We start from the raw sequence: 27,330 nt of genomic DNA on the forward strand, positions 1-27,330 counted from the left end.
AAGTGATCCATGCAATGCTTTCGGCGATGTCCGGTGAATTGGGGCGTGCCGTACGACTAGGAGGCCTAGCGGTAGATTTTTCCACTATCGATTGAGTAAGAGGCCTAGCAGTAGATTTTTCCACTACTGATAGCGTAGAAGGCCTAGAGGTAGATCTTTGTACTACCGGGGCCTTAGTGGGTGGCGGAGCATCAGCTGAGCGCGCTTCGGCGGCCAAATGTGATTTTGATGTAGCGCCCTTAGTTTTCGAAGGCCCAGTTGCAAGACGCTGCTGCGGATGCGGGGAAGGCTGTTGAGATGTTAGATCAGAGGATTCCGTCGAAACTTTCGGCGGTCCTGTTGGCGTCTTCACCTGTTTCGTCGAAACCAGGGATGGGGTTGTGTGCTTAGTCTGGGTCTTTTGTACGCCCATCGCCGGGTGTTGTCCCTGTAGCGTGACTTGCGCCAGGCCTGGAGGGGTCGGGGATGGGTGTGGTGGACCTAAAAGTGCCCTAAAACCTAAAGGAGCCTACAAGCCACGCACCGCGCTTCGTCGTGGTCAAGGGGCAAGCAATTATTGCACTTATCGTGCTCGTCCTTCCACGAGTATCTGACCCTGTAAGAGGGGCAAAACCTAAATGATGTCCATTCCATAGCAAAAGGTAATAAGAATGATGACCAGACCTAGAGGGAAAAGAGGGGGAAGAGGAGACAAATAGCGAAAGATATGACCACCCCAACTCCACTCTCCCTACTGTGTAGGCCAGCCAGAGGGCCCAGCCATGTGGATGGCTCTGCCGCCGGATCTAAGGCGTCGAGGTCCACTGCTGTCGAAAGTTTCCAGCACTCTTCGTCGTAGTTGTTTGAGCACCATCGAAGTGACTTTAAGGGAAATAACCGACAAAGTCGGTAAACAAGAATAAACAAAGTCTCTTATGGAGAGCTCTACATTAGGGCGACCAGTTATCTGGGTGGAAAAAAACAATCTGAGGGACCGCGGCACGTGAGGGATTTTGGGTACACTACACGTCACAATAGGGATAGTGTTACAGACACGCCTATGCCGACGTCCCCTTTCGGTCCCCGAAAGACAAGATGCAATACTCTGCAGTTACCACTGGATGTCGGACCATATGCACAGCATGTGCATTGCTAATCTAAGCAGATTAGCAAGCATCAGAAACATCTATATCTATATGACAAACATTACTTACACAGTAATGGTCTTCTGTGGCTTGTATCTACCTAGAGTCATATGCTATGCATAGGCATGCATCCAGTGGTTGGTGAAGAGTGGCACATCTTGTTCTGTTTTCAAATTTGAAAAGGAGTTGACAGGAGTTCCCTTAACAGTATCCGTAGCTTACATGTACAGTTACATATGCACCTTCATGCACTGATGTCCTCAGGTTATTTTTCTGTCCTTAGGTATTGAACAGGTGTATGTTTGTTTTTATTGACTGTGCCCTTTGCTCTCAAGCAGCAAGGATGGATGGGCATGCGACTAGGCAGATACAAAAACCAGAAAGATCATGACTGGGTAAGCAATGTTAATCTTTTAAGGCTTGTGAATCTGTGTAGCCTTGCATTCTAGGCATACATTATCAAGCAGTTCCGGAAGAAGGTGGAAGGGAGCTAACGGGACAGTTGCAAATAAATGTTTTAATACTGCTCATCACACTTGAAAATAAGAGTGAGCTTGAGTATCTACACCACTGTGTAGTGTAAATGTGTGCAGAGAACCATTTTGCTGCTTTTCAAATGGCTTTCAAGGTAATGTGGTCTTATATAACGCCCTTGTGCTTATAACGTTGGCCTCGCTGCGCATGGCTCTGTAAGAAATGAGGGCAGGGTGCGTTAGTCGGATAGTGGGAAGGCAGATATGGAAATCTTTGGTGTTGATGGATACAGGTCGAAAGTACCAGTTACCCGTGTGTTGACATGAAAATCTCTATGTTGTTTGTGGTTGGTACAAACTGGGTAGGTTAATAATAGTCATATGGGCAGTCCCGGGATGGTGGAGTGCAAAAACAAACATGTTTGTAGAAAGACGATGGATAGGGTCTGAATCGGTCAACTACACTAGACCTAGGAGGTCATCTGTATGGGTGTGGTAGTAGTAAGGATGCAAGATTTTAGTAGTGGGGCGTTCGTTTAGGGATGAGGGAGTGGAGAGTGGGGGTGAGGGTTTGTCACTACTTTGCTCTTGCTGATATATTTCACTGAGATTAAAGGTGCAGGCTAGTGCCAGCCACGATTTTCGAAAAATGCTTGTCGTGAATTAGCCCAAGTTTCTGGTGCACAGTTCAAGTCGGTTGCTATTATTTTCCTTTTCTTTCAAAGTGGTTTGTTGAAAAGTCAAGTCTTGAGCTGAATGTCAGGTAGTTTTCCTTCAGGCAGAGAGTTTTGGGTAGGGTGTTTTGATAGTATTGTGGCAAAAGAGGATCCTCCTTGACATTTCTTGTTGAAGTTGGGGACTAGTACTGGTGCAGCATTGCTGGGCCCATGCGTTCTGGATGGAGTGTAGTGTTGAAACTTACTTCTGAAGAAGGAAGGGCCCCATGGTATGAACTATGGCCGGTTTTGAAATGAACAATTTTTTGATGGGTAGCCAGTGGCCAGTAAGTAACGCTGGTATGATATGTTAAAATCGCTTCATTCTGAGTAGTCTTGCGCAGCATTTTGAACTCTTTGAAATTTCCCCATTAGGTAATCTGGGAGACTGAGATGGAACAAGTAACTTACCTGTAACTGTTGTTCTCCAGCATGGGTCTGGCATGGATTCACATGCTCATGAATATTCCCAGTCGTCAGGCTGGGAATCCTCGGTAAAGACAAAATCAGTATCAGTTTAGTTTCTGATCTGTCTTTCCTAGTAGTAACCAATCACTGGTCTCTGGGTCATACTGCCCCCAGCCAATGACTGCCCTCTCCCTAAGCCCCGCCTCTGGCAGCCATCCTCAGATTTGGTAGCACGTAAAGTGGCAGTATGACCAAGTGAAGAGCCGCAGAGGGGCAGGAGGGAGGGTTCGCATGTGAATCCATGCCAGACCCATGCTGGAGAACAACAGTTACAGGTAAGTAACTTGTTCCTTCTCCAGCATGGGGTCTGGCATGGATTCACATGCTCATGAATATAAGAATACATAGCAGTACACACATGCACAACCACGGGAGGTGGCAAAGGCTCAACATTAAGCATTACATCAAAACTCAACATTAAGCATGTCTTACCTCCTCACCAGGCTCACCTTAAGCGAACAGGTTGCAGACTCCTTCCTGGAATCCCGGTCGATGCAGTAGAATCTCGTGAAGGTATGTGTCGACCTCCACGTAGCAGCCCTACAGATGTCCAGCAGGGGCACACCAGACAAGAACGCCATGGTAGCAGCGATCGCTCTGGTCGAATGGGCTCTCGGACGGCCTGGCAACGGTCGGTTTGCCAACCGATGACAGTGCATGATGCAGTCGGAGAGCCATCTGGAAATGGAAGCCTTTGAGAGAGCCTTCCCTTGGTTCACAGGTCCAAAGTTCACAAACAGCTGTGATGTCTTCCGAAAACTCTTCGTTCGGTCCACGTAGAACTTCAGCGCTCTAGCTACATCCAGCGAGTGCAAAGTCCTCTCGGCCGGCGACGAAGGCGACGGGAAGAAAACACCAAGGGCTTGTTGAGATGGAAGTCCGACGGCACCTTGGGCATGAAGGAGGGGTGCGTCCTCAGCACTACCCTTGTATCGTGAAAGGTCAGGTATGGAGGCTTGCAGGATAGGGCCTGAATCTCTCCCACACGTCGTGCGGAGGTGATAGCCACAAGGAACGCGGTCTTCCACGACAGAAACTTCAACAGGGCCGAATGCAACGGCTCGAATGGCGGACCCATGAGCCTGGTCCGCACCACGTTGCGCTCCCATGCAGGGGCTGGCGCCTTCACCGGCGGGAATGATCGAAACAGTCCTTTCATAAATTCCTTCACCAGGCGATGAGACCACAGGGATGACCGCCCTGTAGTTCTGGTGTATCGGGAAATCGCTGCCAGATGTATCTTGATTGAAGCATGAGATAGTCCAGCTTTGGCTAGCGACAGTAGGTATGGCAGCACTTGAGGGGCTGTAATCCTGAGAGGGTTAATTTTCTGTGCACGGCACCAGACAGCGAACCTCTTCCACTTGTGTCCGTAGCACTTGAGAGTTGAGGACGCCCTGGCCTTTGCAAGGACCTCTCTGCAGTCAGCCGGGATATCGTATCCTCCAAACTCTAGTGCTGCAGGAGCCAGGCCTGCAAGTTCAGCAACTCCGGGTCGTGATGAAGAATGGCGACTCCTTCTCTGGAGAGAAGTTCCGCGTCCATCAGCAGTTTGACTGGTGGGGACGCTGACAAGTCCAGAAGGTCCGGGAACCATATCTGTCTCTGCCACTTCGGTGCGACGAGGATCATCCTGCACCGGGGCCTCTTGAGTTGGTTGATGAGCCTGAGTAGCAACGGCAACGGAGAGAACGCATAAAGGAACAGGCCGTCCCAAGGGAACGAGAAAGCATCACCCATGCTCCTCGGCTGGGGGAACCTGTTGGCGAACCTCTGGCACTTGGAGTTCGCCGCCGTCGCGAACAGGTCTATTTAGGGTTTGCCCCATCGCCGGAAGAGTTGATCCACTTGATCCTGGCGTAGTTCCAACTCGTGGCACGAGCGCAGCTCCCTGCTGAGTGAGTCGGTGATGGTGTTTTTTATCTCTGCTAGATGAAAGGATACCAAGAACATCCCCTGGGCAACGGCCCAGTGCCACAGGTCCTGTGCTTCTTTGGACAGGGCTGGGGATCTGGTTCCTCCCTGCTTCCTGATGTAGAACATCGTGGTGGTGTCGGTGAAGATCCTCACCACTTTGCCCTTGAGGGAAGGGAGGAAAGCCCAGAACACTGCCCGGAGCTCCAGTATGTTGATGTGGAGCGGCCTCTCCTCCGGGAGCCATAGGCCTCTCGCGTGAAGGTCCCCGGTGTGCGCTCCCCATCCTTCCAGGGAGGCATCCGTCGTCACAATCACCTGATATGCTGGGGTCTGAAAGTCTGTGCCCGCCGTGAGATGAGCGCGGGTGCCCCACCATCGAACAGCTTGGCGGAATACTTCGTTGAGCGGGAGCTTGTCCTCGAAGCTGCCCGTCGCTTGCATCCAACGGGTGTCGAGAAACTCCTGCAAAGAACGCATCCGAAGCCTGCACAAGCGAACCAGATAGATGCAGGAGGACATCATCCCGAGAAGGGATTTGATGGTTCTCACTCTGGCCACGTCCGTGGCCAGCAGACACTGTACCTTGCCCAGGATGGCCTTTGTTCTTTCTTCCGACGGCGAGGCCAATCGCGCCACTGTATCAAGCTTGGCTCCCAGAAAAAGTGCGACCTGCGACGGGACCAGGTGGGATTTGGGGAAGTTGATGGAGAATCCCAGGTCCGTGAGCAGCTGGACGGTCTTCGCCGTGTGTTCGACGGCGAGCTCCCTTGTTGTTGCCCAGATGAGCCAATCGTCCAGGTAGGGGTAAACGTGGATCCCCGGCAGGCGTAGCCACGCCGCCACCGGTGCTAGGCATTGGTGAGCACCCTGGGGGCCGACTTCAGTCCGAACGGGAGGGCCTTGAACTGGTAGTGCCGCCCTTGGACCACGAACCAGAGGAACAGAGGAACAGAGCACGTGCTGGAGGGTGACCATCCGGAACTTCTGTGCCTTGATGTATTTGTTCAGTCGACGCAGGTCCAGGATGGGCGCCATCCGGCCGTCTTCTTTCTGATGAGGAAGTACCTTGAGTAAACTCCAGAGGCCCGAAGCCTCTTTGGGACGAGCTCGATGGCACTTTTTTTGAGCATCGCCTTTACTTCCAACAGTAGTTGAGGGTCGTGGTTTTCCTTCCTGGCCACAGGTGGAATGCGGAGACACTTCTTTAGGAATTCGAGTTTGTGCCCCTGGGCCAGGGCATCGAGCACCCAACGGTCGGTGGAGATGGATTTCAACACGCTGACGAACCTCGTCAGCCGGTCTCCCACCGGGGTGCTTCGGTGGGGCCCGACACCACGGCCGGTTCAGACTTGCTTGGCCGCTGCCTTGCCGACGACGGCGAGGTCCTCCTGACTTGCCTCATCCGCTGTAGGCTTCTTGCGACGAGGAGCGGGCCGCTTGACGGTACGTTGAGGAGCCGCCGCCGAATCCCTTGGAGGCACCTTCCTTGCCTCTGGAGTTCCGAAAGGGCAGACGTCGTCGTCGTAGAACTCCCAAGGCCCGAGCCGTCTCCGTGTCGGTCTTGATGGCCTGAAGGGACCCATCCACTGTCTTCCCAAACAGGTTGTTCCCGTCAATGGGGCATGTCCAAAACCTTGGCCTGTACATCCTGGTGGAAATCCGTCGCCTTGAGCCACCCCCGCCGTCGAAGGCAAACACTGTTGCCCAATTGGCGGAAACCGGTGTCGGCAATGTCCGTGGCCACCGTTATGGCGTGGTCAGAGGCCACCTCACCCTCCTGCAGGATTGCCAGGGCCTCTGCCCTCTTATCATCCGGGAGGAAGTCCAACAGGGGGGGCAATCTTGTACCACAACTCCCTGTCGTAGCGGCCATGATCGCTAGGGCATTGGCCGCCTTAATCGTCGCCGCCGCCGACGAGATGACTCGTCGTCCGATGGTATCCAGCTTCTTTCCCTCGCCGTCCGGCGGGGAAGTAGAAGTCGAGGCCGATGCCTCCCCGCTTTCTTCTTGGCTGCTGCTGAAACGACCAAATCCAGGGTGGGTTGCGCTCTAAGGCACAAAGGTGCGGCGTTGGAGACCCAGTACTTCTTCTCGTACCGGTCCCTCCTAGCAGGATTCGTGGACGGGTTCTTGAGGAGGGCAAGTCCCTTGTCCCAGATGTCATCCAACAACGGCACTGCGAGGACCGTTGGACTCACGCCGTTGGTAAAGGAAGCCTTCCTTCCTTCTTCTTTTCGGGGCAGAGCTGAAAAAGCTCGGATGCCCTGGCGATCATGGCGTGAAACGAGCCAATTTCGTCGGGAGGAGGTGCCCGAGGAATCGGCGACGGGAGATCAGTCCCGTCGTCACCGCCGTCGTCGTCATCATCCGTCCCCGTCGTGGCCGTATCCGTCCCCGTGTCCTCCCCCGGGGTCGGGGAAGGGGACAAAGGCTGAGAGGGCCGTGAGGGCTGAGAAGGCGGGGTTGGATGGATCCTTTCCCTCTTGTTAGGGGGGCTTCCCGACGGATTCGGCTCTGTCGGGTCATCCGTCGGAGGCAAGGGCAACCTGGTCCTTATCTCCGTGCATAAGGCCTGGATTGCTGTCAAAATGGCCGCCGAGTTGTCTTGTGGCCTGGGCTGCGAGAGACGCGACGGTTGCTCCTCCTCCACCGGAGCCTCGTCGTTGTCAACCTCGCTCTCGTCGTCCCCCTTGTCGGGATCCCTCCCGTGGGGACGGGCCTCCTCTATGACTTCGACCAGTTCCTCCTCAGATGTCGTGTCCGTTAAGGCCACTGCCCCCCCCCCTCTTTTTCCACCAGGGTCTTCACGGGTGGGGGGTCATCTGGATGGGCTTAAAAGAGGCTTCCCTCCGCGGGGGCAGGGAGACTCTGGACCCCAAGGTCGCCTCCACTGGGGGAGCCTCCACAGGCTTCCCCAGGGCTGTAGCAATACCCTCAATAGAGGCCTTGGCCGGGTGGATCAAGGCCTTCACCACCTTGGGCGCGCTTGAGGCCTTCACCTTAGGGGGAGGGTCACCGCCTCGTACCCCTTCAGCCGGTTCCTTCGAGATCGACCGGGGCCTCTCCAGAAGCTTGGACGGGTTCTCTTCCCCGAGCCAGAGCGTTGGCTCGCGGTTGATGGCATCGGTGAAGGTGCGCCCTGCCTGGCAGCCGAGGAGCCTGACCGTTCAGCGCTCCTGGTCTCGCGGTGCTTTGCCTTCTGTTGGGCCCCCATTGCCGGGGCGTCCTCACAGGATTTAGAAGACCGCTCTGGTTTCTTCTTCTCACCTGCTGGGTTCTTGCTTTCCAACCAGTTGGCGAGACGGGTCAGACGGTCCCTCATGGTCCGTTCCGACATGTTCATGCAAAACGCACAGTCCTTCTCCACGTGCGATTTGTCTTCATGAAGGCAGTAGAGGCACTTTGAGTGCTTGTCCTCCTTGAACAAGTTCTGTAGCTTGCATCCAGGGCAGTTCCTGAACAGATTGCCCGATGTCGAGCTTCCTTTCTCCTGGGCCATGTCCACGGGGTAGGCCTCAGAAACTTCTGGAATCCTCCAAGAAGCGTAGCTCGACGAAAACTTCACCCTTGAGGGGCGTAGAAGATTCCGAAACGGGTCCCCGTTGATCGGAAGTAGAAGCGGTGGAGCTTGAGGCTCTATTTAACCGAAAAATTAGATAAATCTCTTTGAAAAAGCATGAAACGCAGAAAAAGCTCAAGAGCTATAGGACGAGGACTCCCAACACTTGACCATGCGGTAAAAATCTGAGGATGGCTGCCAGAGGCGGGGCTTAGGGAGAGGGCAGTCATTGGCTGGGTGCAGTATGACCCAGAGACCAGTGATTGATTACTATTACTACTAGAAATGAAACTGATACTGATTTTTTCTTTACCAAGGATTCCCAGCCTGACGACAGGGAATATTCATGAGCATGTGAATCCATGCCAGACCCCATGCTGGATAAGGAGGCTTTTTGCAAAGTCTAGTTTGGATAGTCTTTCAGTAATTATGACCATTGTCCTGTGGGTCAATGCTAACTTAAGGTAAAATGCGGTGAAGCATTCACAGCTGGGAGAAACAACTTGGCTTTCACCTGTGGATCAAGAGTGAGGGTGTTGTCAATTTTTTTTCAAAGATTTCTTACTATGGTTCACGGGTTTGGGCAGGATGCCACCTAATCGGGCCATGAAAATGTCGTAGAGTTAGAACCTATAGGATTATAGAGCATCACCACTGTTTTGCTAGGATTGAGTTTTGGTCTGTTTGCTGTCATCCATATGTAAACTTGTGCAAAGCAGTTTCTAATATGTGGGGCGATTTGGTGATGGGTGGTTCACAAATTTGTAGATTATTTGTCTGTCATCCGCGTAGTTGTAGCCGGAGATAACAGATTTATTGATGTCAAGTAGGGGTGTCATGTAGTTGGTGAAAAGTAGAGGCTAGGAATCAAAGGAGCCCAAGAGTGGGGTTCCGTTCTATCCGTGAGAAAGGAGGTGATCCAGTGTAGAGCTGATTCTTTAGTACCACTATCTTCCAGTCTTTTCAGCAGTATCTCATGACTGATGGTGTCAAAAGTGGCTTAGATGTCTAGCAGGATGAGTGCACTCTGAGTTTTCATCCGCATAGTTTCTATTTGTATCCCAAACTGAATCTTGGATAAAAGGAAAAAAGGAGCACTCCTGCAACTGTGACAGATCATCATTGGAACAAAGGCTTCTACGAAGAAGATCAGCACGCTGATGACCAAAGGACGACCCCTGCAGCTGATCAGCATCTACTCCAGTGATTTGCCCGGTGAAGCCCTGCTCCTCTACTTGATCTCAGAAGACCCTCTTGGTGCTTTGGCCCTTGGACCGGTAGGAACAACAGTCTCAACCCCTTCTCGAAGATCAGTGGCTTGGGAGCCTTCGGGATTGTCCTTGGACCACCCAGTCTACTGACCAGCTCTCTCCTGGGCTACCTGACTGTTAGGAGAGATTTTCCTTTTAGAATGTTTCCCTCAATACTTCTAAGGACCCTCAAACATTTCGCTTTTGAACCTGACCAGACATCCCTTGGCCTGTTGCTCTTTTTGTTATGGGGATACTGATCAGTCCTTCAGACTATCAGTACTGGGAAATGGTTTCCCTTTTTCATTTTTTTCACTCTGTTACTGTTTATTCTTGCCTACAGCAACTTACAATGCAGTGCATTGGGGATACTTTTGTGAACAGAAAACGTTCTCCGGTCTGTTGAATGCTTAACATTGGGCATGTGGTGTCATGATGCGTGGATTAAAGATAGAGGAATCAGGCGGATGCATATGCAAAGGAACATTGAACAACCACTTTTGATTCATATAATAAGAAGTACAAGAGACTATGAACTATGGACAATGGCTCTCATTGAATGCATCATTGCATTAACTATTTGAATTTTAGATTATTGTGAGGAAAGAATGATCTGATGTGTAGACAACTAACTGAATGTTGCAAATATTGTGATGGAACAATACTATGTTAGATGCTAACACTACATATGATACTAGGACTTGTGAACAGGTATAGGAAACTTGATTTTGTAATTGCTTGCTTACTGCTGTGCCTTGACAAAGACCAGGTACGGGAGAAACGTTAGCACGTGTCTCCAACTGGATTATGTTGGTTTGGGAACATATACTATGACCAAAAGGAATCAAGTAATTTAACAAAAAATCTTTTTGTACTTATTCTTGACCAAATGAATTTATGAAACACTGGCACAGACTTATTGCCCAACTACCATGCATACATACTTTTGTATCACCCTAGTGTTTGACACTTGGGTTTTTTGGTTACTTTTATATGTGCCTAAAGAAAAGCTGGTGGTAGCAGATACTTTAGCATTTTTGTTTTATTTATAGTGTGCACATTCACATTTACTGCATATGGCTACTAAACGTGGCTAGGGCCCTAAAATGGCCATGTCACAATATTTTCACTTGGTCTTTGGCCATATTGTTATTTTCCCTTCTTCCTGCCTTCCGAGGTCAGGAAATTCCATCAAGGACCATGCCCTTGCCCATGAAAGCCCCAGCTTTCACGGGCAAGTGATGACTGTGTGTTTGATTGACGAAGCGGGTGGGACTGCCTGGTCCCACTCCTCATCCGAGGGGCCTGAAAGTCTGTGTGTGGGACATGAGTGAAACAAACAGTGGTCCCTGATTGGACCACTGCTGGCTGTTTGAATGGAGCAGACTCTTACCATTGGTGGCTTGGACTTGCTTCCAGCCATGATTTTGGATAAGAAGATGATTCCTGCAGCCATTTCGTCAGATGAGCACTGGAGCCAAGAATCATGTGTAGAACCACAGCTGACTGACAATCTGAAGAAGACTTCTGAAGTATACCTTCCTGCGTCCAGCCCGGCAAAGCCTTGTTGTACTACCTGATCTGCGAACACCCTTAGCAGTACTTCAACCACTGGACTGGTGGGACCAACCAGTCATGGTGTGTTTGAGGATCCGGCTGTCCTGAGCCTTTGGAAGTGTCCCTGAACCACCCGGTGGACTGACCAGCTCGCCAGTGGGCTACATCGCTAGAATCCTCACCATTCCAGGTTTGCAGTCAGAACTTTGGTGGTCGCCAAATGGTGGTGTAAATCGCCTTCCTGGCGGATTTCAGCCTCCCAGCTTCTAGGGATCCTGCTCTGGAAGGTCTTAAGCCACTAATGGAAGGATGCCTGCAGTCTCCTGTGTGCAGTGGCAGTCTCTGGAACACATCTTGCCCAGTCTTCTGACGTGTCCTGAAGAGGTCTGCATCAATGCTTTTTTTTTCCACAGTACTTTTTATTACGCATTTAACAAGTGAAAACAACAACCACTTCATCGTAGACATCAGCGATTAAAGTCAGACAACACATTTCCTAATCATTTCATCAGAACGGAGGACCGAGAGGTGCTCCAAGCCCGGTGGACAGGCTGCCCCATGCACTACGATAACAGCAACCAGCGTGAAAGTGGAGGCCTTCAGGTGAGAGCTGGGTATTTTGCAGCGAAGTCCATAAACGGTGCCCAAATATTTGTGAAGGGGCTCAAGTTCCCAGAGCATATTGCTGTGATTATTTCAGCCACCACCACTTCTCAGCATTTAAACCACCATAATAAACTCACTGGACCCTCTGCACTTTTCCAAACTCGCGCCAATGCGCTTTTTTACAGCTAGGAGCATGTGTGTGCATAGGCGTGACATATGGCCGGAGATCGGGTACACCCCCCCAACCCGTTCTCAACCAGGATAACCCCCGGATCCCATGGGATGGAAAGGCCCGTGATTTCTTTGATGTGACCTACCACTTCCCTCCAATACTTCTCCGCTCTAGGGCAAGATCAGAGGAGCCAGTGCTATGTAATATCTATAGCAGATCTTGTAACTGCTTTCTTTATTTGTGACGCATTGGGTACTTTTATGCAACCTGGACCAAATTTTTCGCCATTCTGTGGAATTTATTTCACGACCGAGATCTCTCTCCCATTCCACCATGTATCTTTCCTTCTTGGTGAGGTTGGTTCTGTCTACGAGTTTGTAGAGTGAGAACACCTTGCCCTTGGATTTCAGACATGTGAGAGTGACCTCCAAAGCCATTAGGGCTCTCGCCCCCCTTGCCTTCAACCTGTTTGAGGCCCAATGCCGAAGTTGGGAGCAGTGAAATCTCTCTAAATCTGAGACCCCAAATTTCTCTTTGCACCTCTCAAAGGACAGGGGACCACCGCTCCTCCAGGAAATCCGATAAGTTCCGAAAGCCTCCAGCCTGCCATGCGGTGAACCCATGTGGGGAAATATAGGGGGTGAAATCCGGGTTGTTCCACCACAGAGTGAGCGGGCCAAGAGAGGATGTACAAGCCCATCAGTCTAAAGAAGTGAACCCAGTGGAATGGTTGTGGTGCGGCAAGGGGACGTTCTAGGAACTCGGTCCAGTTCCAACAGAGAATCCCCAGGGAGGGTTATGATAAATCTCAACAGCTCGGCCACATATGTCTCAAGTTCCGAGTCCGAAATCGACGATGGGATCCCCCGGATGCAAATATTGTTTCATCTGGACCGATTTTCTGTGTCTTCCAATTTCGATTTCATCGCTTCACATCGCATTTCCAATGCTGTTAATCTGTCTTGGCCTTTCTCTAGTTCGAATGCCTGGTCACATAGTGCATCCTCAACCTCTGCTGTGCGATTTTCTAGTGCTTCCACCCTCTTGTCAAGGGAGTCGATTCTTTTAGTCACTTCCTCTGTGCCCTTTTGGATTTCTTTAGTTAGGGCAGCCAGGAGGTCCCTTAGGTCTGCCCTGGTGGCAGCCCGTTCCGGTTCCTCAAGACTCTTGAGAGGCCCCCTGGTCCTTCATTTGCTCCATGGACGACCCCCCCTCCCTTTCTTAGCTTGTCTGGGTTGCTATGTCCCATCATGGCAGCAATATATGTTTGTCTGGTTGCTTTGCCGCTCTTCGCCATTGTTCCTGGACCTCTAGTGATAGATTCAACTGCAGAGGCACTACTTCCTATTTTGCGCAAAGGGCTCCTGGGAGACAGGTGCGGTTCTGTAACAGGGACTCCACTCCTTCACTTCACCCCTCGGAGCTGCAGTGGTTTGGGGCTTGTTGGAGCTAACCCCCTCCCCCCGGGAGCTCCAAACCTGGCAGGGTAAACCCTCCCCACTGCGTCAACCGAGCCCTTGGCAGGCCCCGTTTCCTTAGTTTAGTTTAGTTTAGTTTAGTTTATTAATTTGTATAGCGCGCCATACCCTGGAGTATCAGGGCGCAAACAGACAAGGATATTCTCACTTCTTAAAGTCTGAATCCCGAGCCACTCAGGCCATATATGTGCGTGCCCCCAGATCCTCACCTTTGATCATGGGACACTGCCAAGCGCTCCGGAGCCAGATGGTAGGTGTAGGGCGATGATAGGAAGGCTCCACGTGAGGAATCGGCGAGGAGGTTGGTGGACCCCACGCAGGGAGGGGCGCTGTGAATCAGGACCGTTGGCTAGTGACTGATGAGAGTCAGCAAACACACTGCCTGCCCAACCGTAGCCCCTGCCACCGGCTCAGGCCGCACAGGCGATGAGTGAAAGGAAGCCTCCAGCAGGCCTGGATTCTGCCAGCTCCACTCCGGTGCCTGGGGGAGGAGCATAGCCAGGAAGGCCAGGCAACCCAGCACGCCCCTCCAGTAGGCGCCCTCCGCATGTGGTGGTGATGAGGAGCCGGGGCCTCGGGAGGATTACAATGTGCTGCAGGCAAGGGAGGGAAGGTGCGCGCGTTGCCAATCAGGAGCCCCCCCTTCCCGGCACCCACCCCAGGTCAAGTGGGGACCTCGAGCATTCCAAGGTCTGGTGGCGGGTGTAGAGCTGGTCGGCACTCTGGTGCGCGTCCCGCTAGAGGCAAGGGGGCGCAGCCCCGAGTGCTGGCACTGTGTCTGAGGCAGCCCACTGAGGAGTGTCTGCAGAAGAGGGCCGCCGTATATGAAATGAAACAAACCATCAGGGTGGGAGCGCTCCTCTCTGTCACAGGATGCCGGAGTACATTTGTACCACTGTGAAGAATGTCAGGCTGGGAGCAGCTGGGCACTTCAATGTGAGGGCTGCCCTCTCCGTCCCCGGCATTCCGATCCGCAGGGAACCGCCGCCATTTTCTTTTGGCGCCTCATGGCCTGGACCGCAACTTGTGGGGGCTGCCGCTCAGCACCCCGTTAATTTCGGGCATTATGATTGCAGCGACGTGTTCACCAGGGTATTCGGATTTCGGAGATGTGTGCCGCTCTGAAAACCGGAGGGAGGAGCCCCCGCTATTATGCTCGAAGTACGGAGTCAGTCAGGAGCTATTCAGGAGCCAGGCCACCCGCGGCAGCTCCAAGCCACGCCCCCCCCCGCATCAGTGCTTTATACATTTCTCCATCGCCAAGGGTTGCACTATGCTCCTGAACACCTTTCATCAGGAAATTCAACCTCCAGCTACAGCCAGTAGACCCTTCCAGTCATCTGGGAAAATCAGAGTCAGGGGGGTAAGTAAATGCAAAGCATTGGTCTCCCCCCTGTCCTCCATAGGATAACATTGAGAACAAGTCTCTTTGTATCCTTCCATTCCAATGCTTTTTGGTCATCCTCCCTGGGGCAGTGGGACCTGAAAGATACTTACCAGTAACTGTGTTGCATAGCTTCTCTTGAACATTTCACTAACACAAAGTACTTTACCTGCATCAGATACATTTTAAAGAGAAGCACTGACATTTGGGCACCTGGCCCCACTCTCCATAGGGATGGGACCTCTGAAGATAGGGCTTGTTTCTTGTGACTTGGCTCCATCTTATTGCATCGCTTACTTACCTTATTTTATTAATGTCATTGAATGCATATTAAAACCTATAGAAAATGTACATATGTTTATTGAGTGTTGTGCGATATTATCACCTCCTATTTTCATTTTCTAGTGTGTGTTTTGGGCTTAGAATAAATATAATATTTTTGTACATTCCAGTCTAAATTGAATTAATGTCTTCACAATGCGGACTCATTGTGGACCCCTGGTCGCACTCGTACTTCCCTGAGAATAGCCTCGACTGCTCTCCATTGCTACCTAGATTGGGATTTGGCTAACCTCTCAGAGTTCCCCTGTCCATTATAACTGGGAGGCCTGCTAAAATCTGTCTCCCCAGGTCAGATTCTAGAAATCCATCTCAACACTTCCTGCAGCTGTCGTCATTCTGAGTTGAGCATTGGAGCTGGGCAGATTTCAGCCATCTCACTCTAAGGGAAGCTGTGCCGGGGCTGCTTCTGTGTTCGAACTGTACAGTCGCCTGACCGTGGTGACCTTCATTGGAACAATCTTTCTTCAATCCGGTGAGGTGTCCTGTAGGGTCAGCACCTCAGAAGTCTTCACCTTTCTTCATTTGGGGTCTTTTTCTGGAAGCTGACTGGAACTGTTTGCTGTGCAACGAAACCAACCCTTGACACGAAAATCAACCTCTGCACCCATGACCCCAGGGCTTTTCTCACCCGAACCAAGCGCAGAAGATTGTGTCCCTAACAAAGCCTGTAAGACCTGAAGTGGTATCTGGAAGAATCTAGACAGGGGGCATGAGTTAACATAAGTTTCTGTCTCCCCGGTACTCCATTGCACGTAAAGGCCTTGTCCCCAGCTCCCTCTGGCCTGGAATCTGGTCATCAAACTTAGGCCACAGATCCTCTCCCAAGACTTAACTTGGGAATAGGATGGAGTGGGGTGCTTACCCGATTTGGGGTAAATACTTGTATTACTTTTGACGAATTGCCACAGCCCACTGTATCATTTCTGAAATAACTTAACTGAAGAACCTATAGATTGGAGCATTTCATTTTTGGGCATAGGGCCCAATACTATGTTAGGGATAGACTCTGTACGAAAGAGGCAAGCAGTACTTGTGCTTAGTTTGACGATTTCTACATACTGTCATTGCATCAGAGTACTCGCCTGTTGAACACTAGTAACTAATTCATATGCATCTCTATTCTCCTATTTGTTAATGTGTATATATGTTATGTATGGTTTTGACTGACAATACTTACCTGTGATTTTTATATGCTTAGTGGTTAACTAAACGCCTAATAAATAACTATTTTAAATAGTACTGTAACTTGAATTAAGTGTTGTTCTGTGTTTACTCATTGTAGCTCTAGACCACTCACTTTTCTCTTGAGACCAAGCCTTGACTGCTCGCTCATCTACCGTGATTGGGTTTTGGCTAACCTCTCATTTTCTCCCTGGTTTACCATAAATAGGGTGACCTCCGAAAATCCTCCAACCAGGGCCGATTTTGAAAATTCATCAACACACAGCCTCTGCCATGTCTAAAATGGTGATGGGTCCTGGGTGTGGCTGAAATGTTGAGAATCTTGTCTGGAGTACCATTTACCAGCATTTAGCGTGCAGTTAGTTTGAGATGTTGAGAGGCTAGATTGCTTGGGATGAAAAGTGCTATGGTTTGTTGGGTTTTCTCGCTGTTGGGAAGGTCAGCTTGAAAGTTGACAGACGTTTAATGATTTCATGCTCTTTTTTGTTTTTTCATCCACGTCTTTCCCAAAAAGCTGTGAATTTTCCATGGATATATCTAACATCGTTGACAGTTTCTGGCCTGATGCCCGAACCTTGTAACCATGCATGCCTCTTGATAACTGTGCCTTCTGTTATTACCCTGCCAGCTGTATCAGCTGTGTCTAGGGAATTTTGATTACCACATTGGCAGATTGTTTATTAACTTGCCCATGGCTGACCTTAAGGGTTGTGGCACTTAGGGAGTCGTCTATTTGGTCCCATTGTACCCTGTTGTATGTGGACATTAACGCGGTGGCATTAGCAATCCGTGCCTGGCAGGCAAGATGAGGTGGACACTTTCCTTTCAAGAGCATACTTTTTTGCTTTCCTGGTCTGTGGGATATTACAAAGTAGACAAAGGTGGTCCACCTCTTTTACTAGATTTGGTAACCACTAATGATTCTGGGATTAAGTGACCCTTAATGTACATGGGGTCACTGGAGGCAGGTTGGTATTGTTTCTTCAACCTGGGGGTTGATGGCTTTAGTGAGAACTGGATCAATTAGAGCAGGTGTTAGTCTCTTTTTAACTGCCTTTAAAAGTGGTATATATATTGAGCTACACGTTATTTCTCTTGCAGAAAGTCCTCAATAAATCTGTCTTCGGATTCCCTGGCTTCAATGCCAAATGTATCAGCTGTCCTTCCTTAATAGGTCATTCTACAAAGGCTGATCGTCAAATCGGTGATGTTATAGATGGTTCTACCACATCTGGGGTAAAAAACGAGGGTAGTCCTATGGATCCTGATCATCATCAAGAATTACTGCCTCTTCTGGGTAATTGTCTTGGTCTACTTATTCTTCCTCATGTTGAACTGCCTGATTTTTTGTCTTTTTAATAGAAGTGTTTGAACAGAAACACTTCTTTTTAATGGGTGCTCTTCTAGGGAATTCAATGAATGACAATTCTTCATCCATAGTGGATTGGAACCTTTCCTTAATCCAACTACCTGTAGAGGGAGTTTGTAAGCTTTCCCTCATGTGCCTACTCTGATTCGGACATGCTAATAAACACTTCTTTCTACATGGCATCTATTGGACTGCCACCCCTTTCACACCTCCCTACTGATTGGGATGAGGCATGTTTGTTGTTTTTCTGAGGTCCATTTAACAGAAGCCGAAATGTTCAGCCAGGCTCGGTCTTCTCCACACTGTGCAAAGTGTGTTCAGATTTGACAGGAGCCCTGTCAATTTTTGTTTTGTCGTTGAGTGGGGAAAAAGTGATTTTGGCTGTCGTTTATTACTGTTTGAGGGAGTCGAATTGTCTACGCTCGACTTTGGATGCACCTAGTCTTTCTTTGGTTTCACTGTGTGGTCTCCGCAACAAGACTTGACATCCGCCCTACGGAGCTGTGGATAGGCTGTATGTAAACAGTTTTGTCCTCTTGCAACAAAGTCACGGTCATGACCAGGGGGCCCCTCCTCAATCTGGGGCTGAGGGCTCACTACGGCAAAAGACAGAACCAGCCCTGCCCCAGACATATGAAGGTGGAGTTGCAGGGTTGGAGTCAGTCTGCAACAAAAAAAGAAAACATGTGCCTTCAATGTTACCTCTGGTACCGCGCTCATCACCCCAAACCAACCAGTGATTTTATTTAGCCATGTGTCTCCCAGAATCATCTCCCTGGAAGCAACCAATAAAACCTGGCCAGGAGTCAGGAGAGTGGAATCAAGTCAAGGAATGGACTGAAAATAATCTTAGCGAACACACGATAGCCAGCACCAGCGATTACCTTCGTAGAAAGACGTCAAGCCAATAGGGAACTGAGCGTGAGAAGAGACTGCAGGAGGGCAGGGAATGCACAGAAAGCCTCCCCAACTCAAATTGACAACACTCACCAACATCAGAGGAAAGCCACCAGAAGAACAGGGAGTCTAAGACCCTAGCTACTACTCCCCCAGAGACTGCTTCTGAAATCATGCTGGAAAAGAAGCAGTGACTAAGAGGGTTTTTTAAAGCCTCTAACCTGTGTAATACAACCCTTGTGGAAAGACAGACACTGATTGGTGTAGACCGCAGGTGAGCACAGCAGCCAATGTGAAGGGGGCACAGAACCACCAGACCTGTACTATAAAAGCAGACTGCAGGAGAGGCAAAGTGTGGGTTGTTCAGGTGTGGTCACAGGAGGAGTAAAAGGAGGACCAGAGACCAGGCGGATGGAGGGGCAATTGTTGGAGAACTGGTGACAGAGTTTAGTACAGGTGAAGTATTGCTGGGAGTGAGCGGTAGCAGGTTTGTGTAGTGTATTGTAGAAAGTGGGGAGGGTGGTGCATGTGAGTGAGAAAGAAGGATAAAGTTAGTGTGGGAGATAGGACTGGGGTAGCTGTAGTTAGGATGCAAGGGAATGTTTGGAAAAAGTGAGGCTGGTAGAGAGGAGGGCTAGGAGAGAAGTGGTGAGGGGGTTAGGGTAGTGAGAGTACCAGAAGGGTGCGCAGGGTACCATAACCCCGAGTTTGGAAAAGAGAGTAGTAGTAGTGTGGAGCAGAGGGTAGTAGAGTGAGGAAGGGCAGAAGTACTACGGATGAAGTGTTCCTATTAGGACATACATAAATAGTAACATAAGTGGGTAGAGGTAGGTGGTAGGAAAGAGAGAGAAACATCAAAAAGGAAGAGGAGAGAGGGACGTGTGGAGGAGTGGAGATGGGTGGATTTGGGAGGAGCGTACCACTGGGGAGAGTAGTAAGGTGATGGTGGGGGTTGAGTCTCCAACGGCACTCGCACAAATCACACTCTAGTACCAACAACATTGACAGTATAGGGCAAGCTAGGAGTTAGATGGCCTTCATTGAGGGAGCCATCCTTAGTCAGACCAGTCAATAGTCCGTAGGGGTTACAAGGCACAAGAGACTAGCCTGGGCTAGGAATGCCTAGGTTAGGGATAAGGGTCCCAGGGAGATGAGAGGGACGGCCCTAGTGACACTACCCAAACCCCTTTTCCTGCCCGGTGTGCTTTATTGAAGAACTTGTCTATTGTGTACTTTAACCACCTGACCATTCTTTACAATAAGCCAGTGATGGCGAACCTATGACACGCGTGTCAGTGCTGACACGCATAGCCATTTGGGGTGACATGCGCAGGATTTCATGCGATTCATCCCCGGCTCCTGCACGGCTGCCGAGGATGAAAGAATCTGTGCTGGAGGAACGGGGGGGGGCGGGACGTGTGATCTCCCCCACCCACACTCACTTACTGTATCGCCACCGCCTGACAGTGAAGCACAGCCCCTTTCTGAGCGCAGGGGCTGGCGCACACACGTCATCAGCACGGCGAGGACGTTAGGGAGGACCCGCAGGAGAGGAGCGAGCGCGGGATCAGTGCGCGCCTCTCTCCAGTCAGGCCGCAATGCAGTCGCTGCCAGACTGACCTTCACAGTAAGCAGGGGAAGGAAAGTGGGGAAAGATTATCATTATTAACAATAATGCTACTTAGGTTTGGGGTCTGCTGCAGACCCCAAACCTATCAGGGCATGCTGGGCGTTGTAGTTTTGGCTCAGCTGAACTGCTGCAGAGCCATAGGCTGTATAAGATCATGCTGGGCATTGTAGTTTTGGCTCTGCAGCAGTGCAGCTGAGCCAAAACTACAACTCCAAGCATGTTGCACCATAACCTATACTACTATATAGTCAAGTGCAACATGCTGGGAGTTTTAGATTTGGCGTAGCTGCAGAGCCGTACAGGCATGCTGGGAGTTGTAGTCATGTAGTAATAAAAGTTTCAACCCCTTTTGTCTGTAGGCCTGAACTCCGGCACAGATTCTCTACTCCTGGGACTTCCGGTTACGACCGCACCACAGCAGGGAACAGCGGAGTGCCGGGGGGAACTGTGAGCGCCATTAGCAGCAACTATTGGGGTGCCATGGACTTGTAACTGCCCACAATAACTGACATAAGTGAGGGGGAGGTTGTGTTAGCCAATTAAGGGTTAACTAGCCTAACAAGCTATCTATAATTCTATCTGCTGTCACTGGCCCACTGATGGAGCACCCAAAAAATAAAAAACAAATGTTAAGTAAAGGGAGTGGTAGTAGCAGTGGCCGACCCTTTCAAGAGACATGGAGCGAGATGTATGGCATTATAGAAGAAAATGGCAGATCATTTTGCGTTCTATGTACTGAAATGGTAGTAAGCAGAACGTGGAATATAAATCGACATTTTGAAACTAATCATACCCAGCTCTTGGAAAAAAGTGAGGATGAAAGGAGGGAATACATTTCCATGAAGCTACACCTTTATAAGAGCCAATCTAACTCCATCCTTAAATTTATAAAAGGTTCTACAAATTTAAACTCTTCCATAGCTCAGCATGCAAAAGCGCTTAATGAGGGAGAATTTATTAAAGAAACTCTAAGATGTGCGCCAGTTCTATTTCACGATATGCAGAATAAAGATGCAATTATTAAGAGAATATCCGAGTTACCACTCAGTAGAAATATCATAAAAGACCGAATAATGAGACTGAACACAAACGTACAACATCAATTAAAGAGAGACATAAGGAATTGTAAATATTTTTCCATCTCTCTTGATGAAACTACTGATGTCACATCGCATGCTCAGTTGGCCATTATTGGTCGATATTCTGATGGTCACACAATGAGAGAAGAGTTGATAAAGTTAGTATCAGTGCCAACAAGTACATCAGGAAGCGAAATATGTAAGGTTGTTATGCAAACATTCTGCAACCTAAGCATTGATATATCTAAAGTTGTGTCAGTGACGACAGATGGTGCCCCAAACATGGTGGGGAAAAAAGTTGGATTTGTGAAATTGTTTACAGAAGCTATTGGACATCCGATTGTGCCTTTTCATTGTATTATCGATCAGGAGGCTTTATGTGCCAAGGCAGGATTTACTGACTTAAATGACTATATGTCAGTTGTTACAAAAATAGTTAATTTAATAGCTGCTCGCCCCCTTCACAAGCAAGAATTTTCAGCACTTTTACAGGAGGTTGATTCCACCTACAGTGGACTGCTGATGTACAATAATGTAAGATGGCTGAGCCGAAGCAAGGTTCTTGAGCGCTTTGTGGAGTGCTTTGAAGAAATTAAGGTATTTCTTGAAGAGAAGGATCTGAGAAACTTTCCTCAGCTCAATGATAAGTGGGTCAACACCCTGATGTTTTTTACAGATCTCTCTGTTCATGTTAATGAACTGAACTTAAAGTTACAAGGTTTTGGCAAAAGTATTGATGTTATGTTTGGATACATAAAAGCTTTTGAAAATAAAGTAAACATTTTCAAGCGAGATGTAGAAACTAAAACGTATAAGTATTTTCCTCGAGTACAAAAGCATTTTGAGAAGGCCAGTGCAGCTGTACGAAATGAAGTGGAACTCTTGCATATGAAGTACCAGCATGTTTTAGACTCGTTACTTGACCAGTTTACTGATAGATTCAGTCAATTTAGAAGCCTAGAACAGACCATGAAAATAATTAAGTGTCCTGATGTAGTAGTCTACAATAGTTTGAAATTAAATGGTTTCCAATGGATGCAAATAGATGATTTGGAGATGCAGCTTGCAGAATTTCAAGACAGCATCTGGGCTCAGGTGTTTGTCAACTTGAGGTCAAAGCTTGAGAATCTCGAAAGGGGCCGCTTGGAGAATAAAGATGAGTGCCACTACGAACAGGAAATTTGGAGTGCCTGGAACAGACTACAGGCACTTTTAGCACTCTGACAAATATAGCAACAGCTTTACTCACAATTTTTCCTTCTACGTACTTTTGTGAGACCTTATTCTCAGCACTAAATAATATCAAAACCAACAAAAGAAACAGATTGACAGATGAGGTTAGTAGCGCTTGCCTGGGCCTGAAGTGTACAAAATACCAACCTTCAATTGAAGATTTAGCCAATGAAATTCAGCAACAAAAAAGTCACTAATAGGCAGGTTAGTTAAAGAATTCGCCCTCCCCCTCACTTATCTCAGTTCACGGCAGGGCTGAATATTCATAATCTTCGCCCTCACGTCACTAGGAATATTCATAGCAGGGGCGGGCTGGAGCGGCATGTTGATGAGGACGTGGAGCTGGAAGCAGCCGACTCCACAGCCCTGGTTCACGGCACCCCAAACAAGTTCAATAATATCAAGGGCAACATACGAAATCGACTGATGAACAAAGAAGTTACTAAGCATGTATGTTACATAATTTGTTTTTGGTTTATTAAATACAATTATATATTGCAACTATACATTTTTGTAGTTTAAACTATAATTTGCGCAAAATTATGTTTTTTTGTCGAAGTGACACACCACGCGAGTTATGCTCGATTTTTTGCCGATTTTTGACACACCACGCCAAAAAGGTTGCCCATCACTGCAATAAGCTGTGCATGAGGGTTCAACAAGCGAATAACTTGAAATGTCCCTGTAAGTTATTAAGGTCATCTGTGACACTGTGCACAATGCTCTTTGGTTTTGATCTCAAAACAGACACTGATTTCTTCGGCCTCGAAGTTTACCGCGGTAGGAGCCGAATTTAAATGGAGCACACTCCATTGTGACAGAAGAAAATCAGGGAGCTTGAAGTCTTATGAAAAAAGGATCAAGAGGCATTCTTATCTGACTACCATGTGATGTTTTCAAACTCCCCCCCCCCCCCCCACACGTCTCCTTCCTTCGGCATGTAGACTTAAACTCGCTAAGAAGTCTTTGCACGGTTGTGCTTCTGATTTTGTTGCAACGAATTTTGATGTCAAGATCGTCTGGCGTATCGTGAAAATCTACAAACGCTTGGAGTCCAGCTTATTATATGGTTAAACTCCATGCGTTTGTGACCAACCCGATGTAAGAAAAAATAATCTGAGTACGTCAAAGCATGAAGGAGCATAGGTAACCATACACATAGGCTAGAGATAGTGTTACAGGAAAGCTCCGTTCAATGCCATTTTGAATTTGAAAAAAGAAAAAGATTTAACCCTCTGCACCAACCACTGGATGCCGGCCTTTGCATAGCATACAAGTCGAAGTAGATTCACAATTTTCAGAAATATATAGATAATCTGTCCAGCCTTAGCTGGTACTTGCCCTTTAGGCATTAGAAACAGGAAAATACTCAACAATAACGACGAAAGAAAAAAATACTACCAACCAAAAATATGCAACTATCTTAGAAGCCTGCTCCCTGCTTCCGTACACACAGATCCAAAAATATGTCAAATCAATGGTAGGCAACTAGGAACAAGCATGGGGAGAGCCTTGGGATTTTGGGCAAATTACCAGGAATGGGTATGTATTCCCCGCTCCTAGGGTCTTTATCTGTTTTGCGGGTGGAATGGGTCTAGGATGTAGGGTCCAGTGCGGGTCTGCCATGACATTTCCCGGGCATCATGAGTGGCCAAGGATTGAGGCAACTGGTTGCTCCAGGCCATGCTTTAAAGGGGAACTAAAGTGCTGGTAGGAGAATGTGGGGCAGAGACAGTAAAAGCCCAGTATTGCATTGCAAATAGATCTCAACTTGCCCCGGTATGCGGTTCACCCCTTTTTTAAGATGGTCGACATGGGTCTGGAACTCTCGCTCCTGCGTAATGACAGACCAGTGAGCTATAGTGTGTGGCGTGGAGAAGGGGGCTTGCAAAACGTACAGGCTTGGCCTGCCCTCCCCCGAGAATTTAGTTTTGCTTCTGCTGCCCTAGACCAATAAAGAAGGAGGACATTACATAGGAAAGGGTGAGATAGCAAGAGGGGGCAGTCGAAGAGGAGCAGAGAACCCCACAAAAGTCGGAGGACATAAGGAGCAGAGCATTGAATAGAGGGATGGAGACAGCGAATTGGCAAGCTAAGAAGGGAAATAGAGAAAAACAAATGGAGAAGGAGATGAGTGGGGGAGGTAGTAAGGGAAATGGGTGGAGGAATTGGGGAGACAAAAGCAGAGAGAGAAGGGAGTGCAAAGGGATATGGGGCAGAGAGGCAAGGCAGCTAAGAAGGGGGTAGAGGAAGGGGCCCTGAATGTTACAAAGCCAACTGTGACAAAGCCAAGGTAGAAGGAGGGAGTGGGTGAAGCGAACACAGGAGTAAGAGTGAAGGAAAGAGAGAAAGATGACAAAGGGGTGTGGGTGAAGCAGAGAGAAGGTTAGAAAGTAAGAGCAAGAATAGGACTGGAGAGGAGCCAGTCAGAATATAGGCGAAGGAAGGATGTGGAGAAAAAGAATGGAGGGGAGAAGTAAAGGAGACAAGGAAGGTAGGAGAGGAGCAACAGAGTACAGGCAATTAAAATAGGGTAATAGGAGGAAAGGAGAAGCAGGCAGAAGGTTGTGGGCTGGGAGGAGCAAGTGGCCACTTGACAAGTAAAGGAAAAGTCAGGAGTAGAAGAAAGAAGAGCAAATGGGTGGTAAGGGGGCACAGGGAAGGAAAGCACTAAGATAGACCAGTAGAGAGGAGGAGGAGGAAGACTTGGGAAGTGGAGTGCTGGGAAAAATGATAAAGAAAACATGGGAAGAGGAAATGTTTCCACCCAGAAGTAGAGGAGAAAAGAAAGAAGAGAAAGGCATTGGGCATAAAAAAAGAAGCAGGGAAAAAACAGACCCAGAGGAAAGAACAGATACAAACAAGGGGAAAGGAGACAAGAGCATCTAGAAGAAAAAAAAAGGGCACTGAAACCATATGGTGGTTCCAGGAAAAGTAGAGGTTTCTGCCAGCCAACCAATTCCATTAGGGTAGTTGAGTATATTGGGCCTCCATCCTCTAAGGTTGACAGCGATTTGTTGCACGCTTTGAGTTTGCTGTACTGTGTGGACTTGTCACACAATCTCTAGGAAGAGCACACTCTATAACAATTTAACAGGTCCTGACATTATGAAAGCACATACAATTATGAATTTAAGTGAGCACTCCTCTCACATGCTGGAGCAAATTTTTTCATCTCAGTTTCAGATATCACACAATATGATACTGTGCCTATTAGTGAAAAGCACTATGGCGATTAGTTTGCTCTGGGAGTGTTAAGTACTTGCTCACCGCAAGGTGTTTTGATATGGAAAACAGGCATGATGCTCGATGCAAGGCGTCTGACGTCACATACGTTCGGACGTCATATTGAATACAAATGTCAGCGGATAAAAAAATCCAAACCAGGTGATTACAATTGATGTAGATTAGGAGCAGGTTACAGGAATAGTTATATTTACGCTGGTTCTTTGATGTGCATGTTATTATTTAGCTAATTGATCTGCAAACTATCCTGACAGGTTTACCAGCATCTGATTAGCAATATTTAGAAAATAGAAGCTTTGGATAGGTGGTAAAGGGTTCTATTCACCAATATGGGTGAGTTGGTGACAGACAATTCATATCAACGGGTTGGATGTTGCTATATAAAAGCTATTTAATATGGTTGATTCCATGGATTCCATATTCTGGGATTGAACCTGCAAAACTAATACATTAAGAAGAAGTGTCACATCATCAAGTTCATTTTCATAGATCCTCAAGTTACGGTAATCTATTTACAATTATCATAATATAAAGTGTCGACTTAGACAAATGTTTGTGGTAGGTTATCAAGCCTCTGTATAATTTTATTTGCAGGGTTTGATGCAGAGTAGAAACTCTTGAGTGTAAAAAAAGCTCAATGTTGATATTAGGAAAACGTGACCTGTGGTACAGTTGGTAGACCTCAATAACTATCAACACCTAACAGTAATTATTGATGGACAGTTTAGTTAATTCCAGTTGGACACAATGAGGTGGCACTGCAGATTTTGCCGATGTTAACATCTGTTTTTTGGACACCTTGTGTGTAATTTAATTTTGGTGAGCACAAATGTCTAATAGAGGACAATAGGTGATTTTCCAGGAGTAAAGTTTGTACCCAAGACAGTAATTAGGTACGTTGGTTGTGGATGCATGGCCGCAATTCTGAGATTTAGTGTCCTAAAGGTGAGCACTGGATTTGTAAGTGCTGTTTGTTTCAATAATGATTTTTTTACATCAGAAAATGTATAAATGTGTCCACACATCTTTCTCCCTTTTCCCCGTAACCCATCTTGGTTACCTTATGTAGCTCACACATTGCAACTACATATGGACTTATCTTTTTCTATGGATTTTGATTACAAAACTGATGGTAATGTATGAAATGGACCTAACTTAGAAAGGACCAAGGATATTTATAGAGCGAGGGATGGCGCCCTTAGAGCAACTGCAAATATTCAAGAAAAGATCTCAAAGCCTCTTACCTGTTTCTAAGAAACTTAAACCCAGGAAAAACATGACCTATGCGAACTCTCTGAAAGCTGATCATCCAAAGGTGATATGTATTACTTGGATAGTAACACATCTAACATACAATGTTACGAATGCAAATATGGGTAATTTAATTATATATTATATATATAGAGAAAATGGAAAGATGTTGGTTGTTTACATTTTCTTTTATCTATTGTGTTGTAATAATTTGGGATTATTTGTCGATATAAAAGCCCCAAAGAAGACCTGCGTATTTAGAACGAAACACCTGTCTGCAATCCAGTAAAGAAAACTTTCACCAAAAGTGACCAGTATGATTTGATTTGGAACATTGCTTATTGTGAAAGGACAACAATCATTTTTTTAAAATACAAAATTGGGGCATAGCGCAAT

At 48.0% G+C, this 27,330-nt stretch overlaps 1 protein-coding gene across 3 annotated transcripts in view; it reads right to left on the minus strand.

Moving 5' to 3' along the window:
* Positions 1-27,330, minus strand: part of NT5C2 (5'-nucleotidase, cytosolic II) — a 957,242-nt gene that overhangs the window by 245,691 nt on the left and 684,221 nt on the right. The window lies entirely within an intron of this gene.

The sequence above is a fragment of the Ambystoma mexicanum genome, chromosome 8 (genome assembly GCF_040938575.1).
Source record: "Ambystoma mexicanum isolate Mex_15411 chromosome 8, UKY_AmexF1_1, whole genome shotgun sequence".
NCBI lineage: Eukaryota > Metazoa > Chordata > Amphibia > Caudata > Ambystomatidae > Ambystoma > Ambystoma mexicanum.